At 61.6% G+C, this 10894-nt stretch overlaps 1 long non-coding RNA gene across 1 annotated transcript; it reads left to right on the plus strand.

The window, feature by feature from the left end:
* Positions 1-910: 910 nt before the first annotated feature.
* On the plus strand, positions 911-8945 carry LOC115352228. Its single transcript, XR_003927028.1, has 3 exons — positions 911-1059; positions 8467-8527; positions 8696-8945. It is a non-coding gene; the product is annotated as an uncharacterized LOC115352228 (long non-coding RNA).
* Positions 8946-10894: the final 1949 nt, after the last annotated feature.

Genomic DNA, 10894 nt, shown 5'->3' on the forward strand with positions numbered 1-10894 from the left:
ACAACCTCCCGCTGTCCGTGCTGCGCAAAGAAATTCCCACCCAAATGAGCCACAGCCTCTCCTCCAAAGGGCACTCTGAGCTCTCAAGAGCTGGGCGTCTGAAAGGGCATATCCCAAATCAGCAGGGACGCCCTCCTCGTGCTGAGGTACCAAGCTGAGGAGGGCACGGAGACCGCTGGCAGGAGGGCACGGACGGGGTCAGCGGCCTGTGTCACGCGCAGGGACCCCGCAGCAGCCATCCCCAGCCTGCCCCAGGGACACCCCTGCCCGGGGTTCCCCTCCAGCCGGCAGGCAGCTCCTGCCCCGAGCTTGCCGGCGCTTCACAGACAGGGAGCAGCTCCTGCGCTGGGGCTAGAAACAGGATTTAATGGGACGATTTAATGGGACTCCAGGAGCCACCTGTCTGGCCCTCTCCTTCCCTCTCATCTTCCCACCCTCGGCCCTCCCAGAGCCGCTTCCACGCCTCCGCATCGTTGCAGACGCGGTGGGCGCCCACGGGCCCTTCGCCCTCTTGCCACTCCGCTTCCCCAGAGCGATGGAGGGAAGGAGGAGGCGCGGGGCTGGGGGTCTGCGGCAGGTCCCGCTCCCAAAAGCCGCCTGGCTGTGGTCCTGGGCTGCAGGTGGCCCTGCTTGAGCAGGGGGAGTTGGACCGGGCTGCTCCGTGCCGATCTCAGCCGCTCTGTGACTCTGGCACTGGGATTCCCAACCCGCTCTCGGGGATGGGAAGCTGCCCGTGCGCGGCAGCAGGACGCCCCAAGCCGCAGGACCCCTGCTCCGGGTGGCTGCGCTGCCGGGTGGTACCCGCAGCAGGGGGGGAGCGCGGCTGTGATGCGGGGCTGCGACGTCACTGAGGTGTCCCCACCCACAGGGCTGTGACCTCGCAGCAGCAGCAGCAGCAGCAGCAGCAGCAGCGTTACAGGACACGTGCCACCAAGCCAGAGCTCCCAGCGTGGCCGTGTCAGACTCTGCACCATGAGCAACGGCAGCGTTCTTCTCGGCCTCGGCATCCTCTTCCTGGCTGCCGGGGCCATCCTGCTCGCCATCGGCCGTCACCAACAGGTACGGGGCCGCTCGGGGCCAGGGGTCTCTCGGGGCCAGCGCTGGTGGCGGCTGGCCCCAGCTGGGTGACTGCGCCACACTCCTGTGCCCACAGGGTGACGGCCAGAGACGGCGATGCCGGAGACGGAGGCGGACAGCGGAGGCACCAGAGCCAGGTAAGTCCCCTGAGGGTCCCCCCGCGGGTGCGCAGGTGCCCCCCAGGCCAGGCCAGGGCCTCTCAGAGCAGCCTAGTCGCGCTGCGGAGCAGCCTGGGGGGACGGCCCACGGGTGGTCCCAGTGCCCCCGGCCCCCCACGGCTCAGGAGACCCCTCCCTGGTTTGCAGGTGCTCCCGGGGGCCCCCTGTGCGGGCCCTGGCGCTGCAGCCCCTGCACCCGCTGCACCAAGGCTGCCCAGGAGCTGCGGCAGCTGGTGCTGTCAGCATGGGCTGGGACCGGGGCCTCCGCCACGCGGATGCCGGCCCTGCGGGCGTGGCAGGACCTGGAGGAAGCTGGTGGAGCGGGGCCACCTGCCCTGCCGCGGCTGCAGCTCCTCCAGCTCCCCCGAGAGCCGGAGAAAGACGTGCCCGACTCAAGATGGACGAGCCCCCGTGGAGAGGTCTGCCCCTTCCCCTGGACCCGTGCGTGTCGGCAGAACCTCTTCAGCCCTGAAGATGCACGTGGCCAGGAAAGGACTCGAAATGCGACTGGGGACCCTACCCGTGCCGGTGCAGCTGTCCCACCAGCGAGGGGCACAGCGGCAGAGCCGCCGTGTCCTGCCGAAGCTCATCCAGCCGGGGCAGAGGCAGCCCTTGCCGCGGCGCGGGCTGTGCCCCTCGATGCAGGCAAAGGCCAACGCCATTGAACAGAACATCAAAGAGAAGGAAGTCCGGAGGCTGTGGGGGGACCCCAACCCCACCGAGGAGTCCCTGGCCCTGCTGGTGCCATGCCCCCCACCGCTGCTCGCTCCCCTGGACCCGCAGCTCCCCCGGGAGCACAGCGTGTGGGGGCCCCGCGCCGTGGGACAGGACAGCGCAGTGGGGCATGCCAGGGAGGGACAGCGGGAGCCACACAGCTGGCACGGCTCCGAGGAGGAGCCAGCCATCCAAGCACCAGCGCTGGGGAACGTGGTGAGCGAGGGCCTCCTGCGCCTGGACGGGGGCCCGTCGCCGTGGGACGAGGAGGGCCTGTGGCCTTTTGCCTTAGCCGTGGCCCCCCCTGCCCTTCCCAGCCTGGGCAACGGGGCAGCAGGACCAGAAGCAGGATCAGCTGCCAGCCGGCCAAAGGAAGATGTCGGCCACATGAGCAACGCCGCCACCCGGGGCAGGGGCCAGGCCAACGCTGAGGACAGGAGCCGGCCCCACGCTGCAGCGCCTGTGATCGCCTCCAGGCTGGAGCTGAGCCAGGAGGTGCGCAGCAAACTGTGGATGCATATAGCAAGAAAAAGCTTGGAGACCAAGCTGCAGAGGCTCCCCATGGTGGTGCAGCAGTCCATGGAGATGCTGCAGCAGTCCCTGCCCAAGCTGGGGCGGGCTGGGGCTGGGCCCCTGGGGCCACGCCGTGCCTCTCCCCCCTTGCTGACGCTGAAGCAGCTCATCCAGCCGGACCGGGACGCGCCGCAGCAGCTCGGGGCATCGCTCCCCTGCCCCGGGGCCCCCACGACACCGGGCATCCGCCCAGAGCCAGTCCACTTCTGTGGCCCTGGGCCCAGGGAGGAGGGCAGCCAGGCAGCCCCGGAGACCGGCACCCTGCCCAGCATGTCCTGCGGCTCCAGCAATGACATGGACACGGCCGCCACGGGTGCAGTGCTGAGGACACCTCCGGGGGTGGCGAAGGCCTCGGCAGGGCAACGTCCGCCCTGCTCTCTCCAGGCCTCGTCCCAGCGTTCCCCGCTACGGACGCGAGTCCTGAGCCCCGGCGAGGAGCACACGCGTGGGTGCCCCACAGAGGCTTCGTGGCGCCAGCCCCACGAGGCCATTGGGGCTGCTGCAAGGCACAGAGCAGAACCGCTACGGGTGACTCCCACCCCCTGACCGCAGCCGTCCCTCCGGAGGGGACCACCAGCACGGAGGGGACCACCAGCACGGAGGGGACCGCAGCATCCAAGCCGTGTGGGCACGAGGCAGGCCACAAAGGGCAGAGGTGGTGGTCCTCGAGGAGACAGTGCCCTGGCAGCTCCGAGAGCTCCCCGGGCTGGGGGGCATGCTCCCGGAGCACCTCCAGCAGCACGGACATACGAGGCAGATGGACTCCTGTTGGCCTCCTGCAGGGAATACCACCCCAGGCGGCCGTGCCACCTCCCACTTCAACACCCTCCAGCCCAGCGGGGACCCCCAGCCGGTACAGCCCGACCTTGCAGCAGCACTGCAGTGCCCCTGTCACCAGGCACTTGTGCTCGTGCCACCGGCGCCCAGCCCGGGACGCCCAGGACACCGCGGTGGTGAGGACTGGCAACACCCTCCGCGTGGTCCTGGAGAAGATTTGCCAGCGGCGAAGGAATACGTCCCCATCTCTGGGGAGCTCTGCCTCTGAGCACAGCTGCTGTGCTGCGGAGAGGTAGGGCCAGGCCTCCTGCAGCTCCTGCTCTTCCAAAATGTCTCTGTTTGTCTAAATAAACATCTTGACTTGTTCCCCAGAGTGCTGCGTGAGGGCCCTACACCCTGCTAGCGGGGCAGGGTGCGTCGGGGACGGGAAAGGGAAGGTGGGCTCTGGGGAATTCGGGAGGCTGTGCTGTCCCGGCAGGAGGACGAGGCCACGAGGAGGATAAGCCTGGGCAAGATGGCTGCTCCTCCCGGAGCTCCCCTGGGCATGGCTGGGGCTCAGCTTCAGCCCAAGGGCTGCACTAAGAGCCTGCAGGGCACGTCCTTCGGCTCAACGCGACCTGTGCCTTCCCTGAGAGTGGACACCCGAAGCAGTGTCCTTCAGCTGCCAGCCCGGGGGAACGGGTAAGTCGCAGCCCCGTCCCAGGGCTAGCAGAGCTGCCCAGGCACCTGTAGGGACCGGACCGGAGGGCTTGCTGCGTGCCTGGAGCCACCTCGCAGGGGTAGCTCCACAGTGGTTGGCCCAGACGTGAGCTTGCTGACCGGGTAAGAGTGACATCCAGAGCACCCAGCCCGGCTCGCCTTCGTGTCACCAAACACACGTCTCTGCGGGGACGAGCGCTGAAGAGACCCGTCTCCAAAGGCTTCGCTCAGAATCCCTGCAGGGAAACTGGCCCCTGTTAGAAATCACTCCTTGATCTCGTCTCGGGGCAGGCGCCTCAGGAAGGTCCAATGAACGACACTTTGCCAAGAGTCCACGCAGGTCCCCGAGGTGGCCACAGCAGGGCTCAGCACGCCTGAGGCTACGACTCCTTGAGAAGCAGGAGGCGGCAGCGGAGAAGGGCTCGCGACACTGCTCGCCACGATGGCCGAGCTCCGAGGCCCAAAAGGGCTGTCCCGGCCTCCTCGGGGAGCAGCGAGCGCTGGCAGCGGGCAGGCCGGGATCCCTCCAGAGAAGGGCGTGCGGCAAGGAGCCGATCTTCTCTTCTCTAAAGCAACAGAGTAGGCAGATAAGAGCGCGAGTCGTACTGCTTGTGGGGATTGAGGTTATAACCACCTCCAGAGTTGGCACTGAGGTTCCTTGACTCACAATCATCCCAGACCCAATGACCTCAGGGCCCGCCCCCAATTCGTCCATCTCCCTCAGGGAGTAGAACCGAAAAAACCAAAACGTTAAATGTCTAATCTGTAGAAATATTTATAGGAAGAGCAAGGCCACACCACTTTCTCAATCTTAAATCTACGTATATATGGATACTGAGTCTGCTATCACATGCTGACAGGAATTCTGCCTTTGTGGAACGAAAACCCTTCAATCAACCAATAGAGTGGACCGTTTTTTTAGATGGGGATGATCAGAAATTCTTTGATACTACCATTACGACAGGGGAACCCACATTTATTATTTACAATTGTAAAATTATTGCAAACCTTATATAGACATATATATGAACAAAAACACCAGATTGAAGGAAATGCAAAAAGCCACCTATTGGTCCCCAAGTTCTAAACCCCAAGAAAAAGATTATTGCCAACTATCCTGGGGGAACTATTATTGTCTTATTTTGGGGATGCGACACTATGAACCACACGAGGGTAGGAAAGTCCACACTTCTGACCCCATATCTTAAAGTTTGACGGGGACCCACGAATGCAAAAAGCCTACTTAGGATTTGAAGGAGTTTGCTCTTCCTTGGTAATTGTAAGTACCTAATGATTCAATATTGCAACCCCAACTGATGGCTGGGAAATCGTAAGACTGGGGAGTAAGATTTTGGGACAGGACGACAGGGGAATACTTAACTGTTTATCATCAAAAGGAAAAGATAAACATCGCAGGCTGTAGTCCTAATTCATAGTTAATGAACCCAAATCTACCCCCAACCCATGATGTAACCATAGGAAAAAATTTTACGGCGCAAGAGCCCGCACGACGTCGCTAAGTCGCCCACGCGTGCTCTAGTACCCTAATGGTACGGACTCCGTCTGATCAACGGCTAACCAGACGTAGCATGTCAAGCTGCAGTGCTTCCCGTCGGGATAGATGTAGTGAAGATAATCCCATAGACCTAACAGCACTGTACCCGAGGGTACGCGCTTTCATATCATAACAATGGTATCCTGCGGTACTCACCAAGCCGGATCATACTACTGGTGAACACTAGGAGCTGGAAGTCGTATGGCTTGCCAGGTCGGGTTATCGTGTAAGCGAGCCGGTGTAGATGGTCCCATACACCTTTTCTATAGTGCGAATTTGACATTAAAGCACTTAGACTTGAGCTCAAGCCACCTGCCCAATGCTCCTTGAAGGAGAGGGATAGTGCGCAGTGATGCTGGGCGTGATAGTAGTCTGGGGGCAACAACACTTGTAGTTGTCTATATACAGGGGTACAATTCACATGGACAAGAGCCTGGGCTGAAGATCCTGGATGTGAAATAATATGCCCATAGTGAGAGGACGGCTGTCGTATATGGCTATAAAACTGTTTCAATATCGGACTCTTACTCCGTGTGTGAAATATCTAAAACAGCGTCTTCGGTATGGTCTGCGCTGAATGGACTCGTATACCGATGCACCGCTCCTAGCCAGGTAATGTCTGTGTGGGGCTGCAAAAGAGGCGAAACGAGCAGAAAAAAGAGCATGTCTAGCGACGCCCTGAAAGATCATCCATCCTAAGGACCCACAAGTAATCCACGATTTTGGAAAATCAATCCTACAATTTAAAAACAACTAAGAGGGTGATTTCTGCAGTCATCCACCTTTTGATATTGGATAACACATACAAACAAAGCACACCTTCAGTCTTTAAAGAAAAAATCCCATAACTGTCTGAAAGGCTGTATAGTATAGCACAACACTTTATCTATATAGATCAATCTGTAAGGTTCCAGAAGTCTTGGTAGGTGCAAAGGCTACTCTCGTTTCGTAATGTACTTTGATACGAATACTAGCACTATATCCGAATTCACCAAGAGTTATTAATGACTTAGAGACCAGTGAAACCATCTGCATTACAGCCATACCTAGAGGATAGGCAGGACAGTCGCCTCACTATAAGATTACTCCTTAGGGCTGCTATAGATGAAGATTTAGAAAGAATTGAAAAATCAATAACAGCATTAGAAAAATCTTTAACCTCACTATCAGAAGTAGTGCTACAAAACCGGAGAGGGATGGATCTCTTATTCCTACAGCAAGGGGGGCTCTGTGCAACTCTAGGAGAGGAATGCTGTTTCTATGCTGATCACATGGGAATAGTGAGAGATACCATGACAAAATTACGAGAAAGGTTAGAAAAACGGAAAAGGGATAGAGAAGCCCAACAGAACTGGTATGAGTCCTGGTTCACCCAATCCCCCTGGTTAACTACTCTGCTGTCAACCATAGCGAGACCAATAGCTGTATTAATGTTGATTTTAACTTTTGGACCTTGTATATTAAATAGAATTATTGAATTAGTAAAAAATCGACTAGAAGCTACACACCTAATGTTATTAAAAGGGCAGCATGAAGCCGAAATTGTTAAAAGAGAAACTCCCCTTCTTTCTCTAGCTCGAGAAACCGTAATCCGGTTTGACCAACAAAATGATGAAAACAAAAAGGGGGGATTGTGATAAATTCATCTTATGTATTAATTCATCTTATGTATTTGTTAATCAAACCAGTTTTGTAAGCCTTGCACAGTGTGTTCACTTTTGCAAGGCAGCGTTAGCTCCTGCAAACAGGTGCAGTTGGAAACTTTCTAACTATAAGGTCCTGCTAAGTGAACGGGATAGCGTGGCTTTCAATGCCTAATAAGGAAATATTTTAAGGTACGCATGCTCTAAACGACAAGAAACACAGAAGAAGACTACAACCTTCATCCCATGACCCCCTTAGCAACCAGGCGCGCAATTGCAGAAGACACTAAACAAGGCCACCAGGCGCGCAATTGCAGAAGACACTAAACAAGGCCACGTGGGCTGGGACTCTGGGCTTTAGCCCAGCAACGAAGGACTATAAAAAGGGGACTCGAAAGGGGTTGGGTGCGTGCCTGTTGGTAGAGCAGAGACTCCCCGGACGCCCAGCGCTGTTTTGCCTGTTTGCCGCTTGCTTCAATGAATTTTGATTGGACTGTCCACAGGCTGGCGTATAATTTGTCGTCGCCACTTATAACACCTCCAGGACTGGAAATGCAGCTGGGGACTCTGCCCGTGCCAGTGCAGCTGTCCCCGCAGCGAGGGGCGCAGCGGCGGCAGGGCTGCCGTGTCCTGCCATAGCTCTGCCAGGCATGGCAGAGCCAGCCCTTGCCACGGTGCAGGCTGCGCCCCTCGCTGCAGGCGAATGCAACCGCCATTGCAGACAACATCCAAGAGGAGCAAGTCTGGAAGCTGGGGAGGGGACCCCAACGCCACCAAGGAGTCCCTGGCCCTGCTGGTGCCGTGCCTCCCACCGCTGCTCCGCTGCTCGCTCCTGTGGACCCACAGCTCCCCCAGGAGGGCAGCGTGTTGGGGCCCCTGGCCCTGGGACAGACCAGGGCAATGGGGCACCCAGGGAGGGACAGCAGGAGCTGCACAACCGGCACGGCTCTGCGGAGGATCCAGCCATCCAAGGACCAGCGCTGGCGAACGCGGCGAGCCAGAGCCTCCTGCGCCTGGACGGGGGCCAGTCGCCCTGGGACGAGAAGCACCTGTGGGCTTTTGCTTTAGCCGTGGACCCCCTTGTCCTTCCCAGCCTGGACAAGGGGGCAGCAGGGCCAGAAGCCAGACTGGCGGCACGATCATCTGCCATCCTGCCATCACCCGTCAGCAACAGGTACGGGGCCGCTCCGAGCAGGGGGGGCCACTCGGGGCCAGCGCTAGCAGGGACTGGCCCCAGGTGGGTGACTGTGCCACACTCCTGTGCCCACAGGGTGACGGCCAGAGACAGTGACGCCGGAGATGGAGGCGGAGAGCGGTGGCACCAGAGCCAGGTAAGTCCCCTGGGGGTCCCCCCGCGGGTGCGCAGGTGCCCCCCAGGCCAGGCCAGGGCCTTTCAGAGCAGCCTAGTCGCGCTGCGGAGCAGCCTGGGGGGACGGCCCACGGGTGGTCCCAGTGCCCCCGGCCCCCCACGGCTCAGGAAACCTCTCCCTGGTATGCAGGTGCTCCCGGGGGCCCCCTGTGCGGGCCCTGGCGCTGCAGCCACTGCATCACAGCTGCCCAGGAGCTGCAGCAGCTGGTGCTGTCAGCATGGGCTGGGACCGGGGCCTCCGCCACGCCGCGTGCCGGCACCTGGCAGGCGGCGTGGCAGGACCTGGAGGAGCTGGTGGAGCGGGGCCACCTGCCCTGCCACGGCTGCAGCTCCTCCAGCTCCCCCGAGAGCCTCAGTCTCTGAGAGCTTGAGAAATACGGGCCTGACTGGAGATGCAGAGGGAGAAAGCCCTGTGGAGAGGAGATCTGCCCGCTCCCCGGACGCTGCGTGTCATGGGAGCCTCCCGTGCCCTGAAGATGCACGTGGCAAGGACAGGACTGGAAATGCGGCTGGGGACTCTGCCCGTGCCAGTGCAGCTGTCCCCGCAGCGAGGGGCGCAGCGGCGGCAGGGCTGCCGTGTCCTGCCATAGCTCTGCCAGGCATGGCAGAGCCAGCCCTTGCCACGGTGCAGGCTGCGCCCCTCGCTGCAGGCGAATGCAACCGCCATTGCAGACAACATCCAAGAGGAGCAAGTCTGGAAGCTGGGGAGGGGACCCCAACGCCACCAAGGAGTCCCTGGCCCTGCTGGTGCCGTGCCTCCCACCGCTGCTCCGCTGCTCGCTCCTGTGGACCCACAGCTCCCCCAGGAGGGCAGCGTGTTGGGGCCCCTGGCCCTGGGACAGACCAGGGCAATGGGGCACCCAGGGAGGGACAGCAGGAGCTGCACAACCGGCACGGCTCTGCGGAGGATCCAGCCATCCAAGGACCAGCGCTGGCAAACGCGGCGAGCCAGAGCCTCCTGCGCCTGGACGGGGGCCAGTCGCCCTGGGACGAGAAGCACCTGTGGGCTTTTGCTTTAGCCGTGGACCCCCTTGTCCTTCCCAGCCTGGACAAGGGGGCAGCAGGGCCAGAAGCCAGACTGGCGGCACGATCATCTGCCATCCTGCCATCACCCGTCAGCAACAGGTACGGGGCCGCTCCGAGCAGGGGGGGCCACTCGGGGCCAGCGCTAGCAGGGACTGGCCCCAGGTGGGTGACTGTGCCACACTCCTGTGCCCACAGGGTGACGGCCAGAGACAGTGACGCCGGAGATGGAGGCGGAGAGCGGTGGCACCAGAGCCAGGTAAGTCCCCTGGGGGTCCCCCCGCGGGTGCGCAGGTGCCCCCCAGGCCAGGCCAGGGCCTCTCAGAGCAGCCTAGTCGCGCTGCGGAGCAGCCTGGGGGGACGGCCCACGGGTGGTCCCAGTGCCCCCGGCCCCCCACGGCTCAGGAAACCTCTCCCTGGTATGCAGGTGCTCCCGGGGGCCCCCTGTGCGGGCCCTGGCGCTGCAGCCACTGCATCACAGCTGCCCAGGAGCTGCAGCAGCTGGTGCTGTCAGCATGGGCTGGGACCGGGGCCTCCGCCACGCCGCGTGCCGGCACCTGGCAGGCGGCGTGGCAGGACCTGGAGGAGCTGGTGGAGCGGGGCCACCTGCCCTGCCACGGCTGCAGCTCCTCCAGCTCCCCCGAGAGCCTCAGTCTCTGAGAGCTTGAGAAATACGGGCCTGACTGGAGATGCAGAGGGAGAAAGCCCTGTGGAGAGGAGATCTGCCCGCTCCCCGGACGCTGCGTGTCATGGGAGCCTCCCGTGCCCTGAAGATGCACGTGGCAAGGACAGGACTGGAAATGCGGCTGGGGACTCTGCCCGTGCCAGTGCAGCTGTCCCCGCAGCGAGGGGCGCAGCGGCGGCAGGGCTGCCGTGTCCTGCCATAGCTCTGCCAGGCATGGCAGAGCCAGCCCTTGCCACGGTGCAGGCTGCGCCCCTCGCTGCAGGCGAATGCAACCGCCATTGCAGACAACATCCAAGAGGAGCAAGTCTGGAAGCTGGGGAGGGGACCCCAACGCCACCAAGGAGTCCCTGGCCCTGCTGGTGCCGTGCCTCCCACCGCTGCTCCGCTGCTCGCTCCTGTGGACCCACAGCTCCCCCAGGAGGGCAGCGTGTTGGGGCCCCTGGCCCTGGGACAGACCAGGGCAATGGGGCACCCAGGGAGGGACAGCAGGAGCTGCACAACCGGCACGGCTCTGTGGAGGATCCAGCCATCCAAGGACCAGCGCTGGCGAACGCGGCGAGCCAGAGCCTCCTGCGCCTGGACGGGGGCCAGTCGCCCTGGGACGAGAAGCACCTGTGGGCT

Source organism: Aquila chrysaetos, chromosome 16 (assembly GCF_900496995.4).
Source record: "Aquila chrysaetos chrysaetos chromosome 16, bAquChr1.4, whole genome shotgun sequence".
Taxonomy (NCBI): domain Eukaryota; kingdom Metazoa; phylum Chordata; class Aves; order Accipitriformes; family Accipitridae; genus Aquila; species Aquila chrysaetos.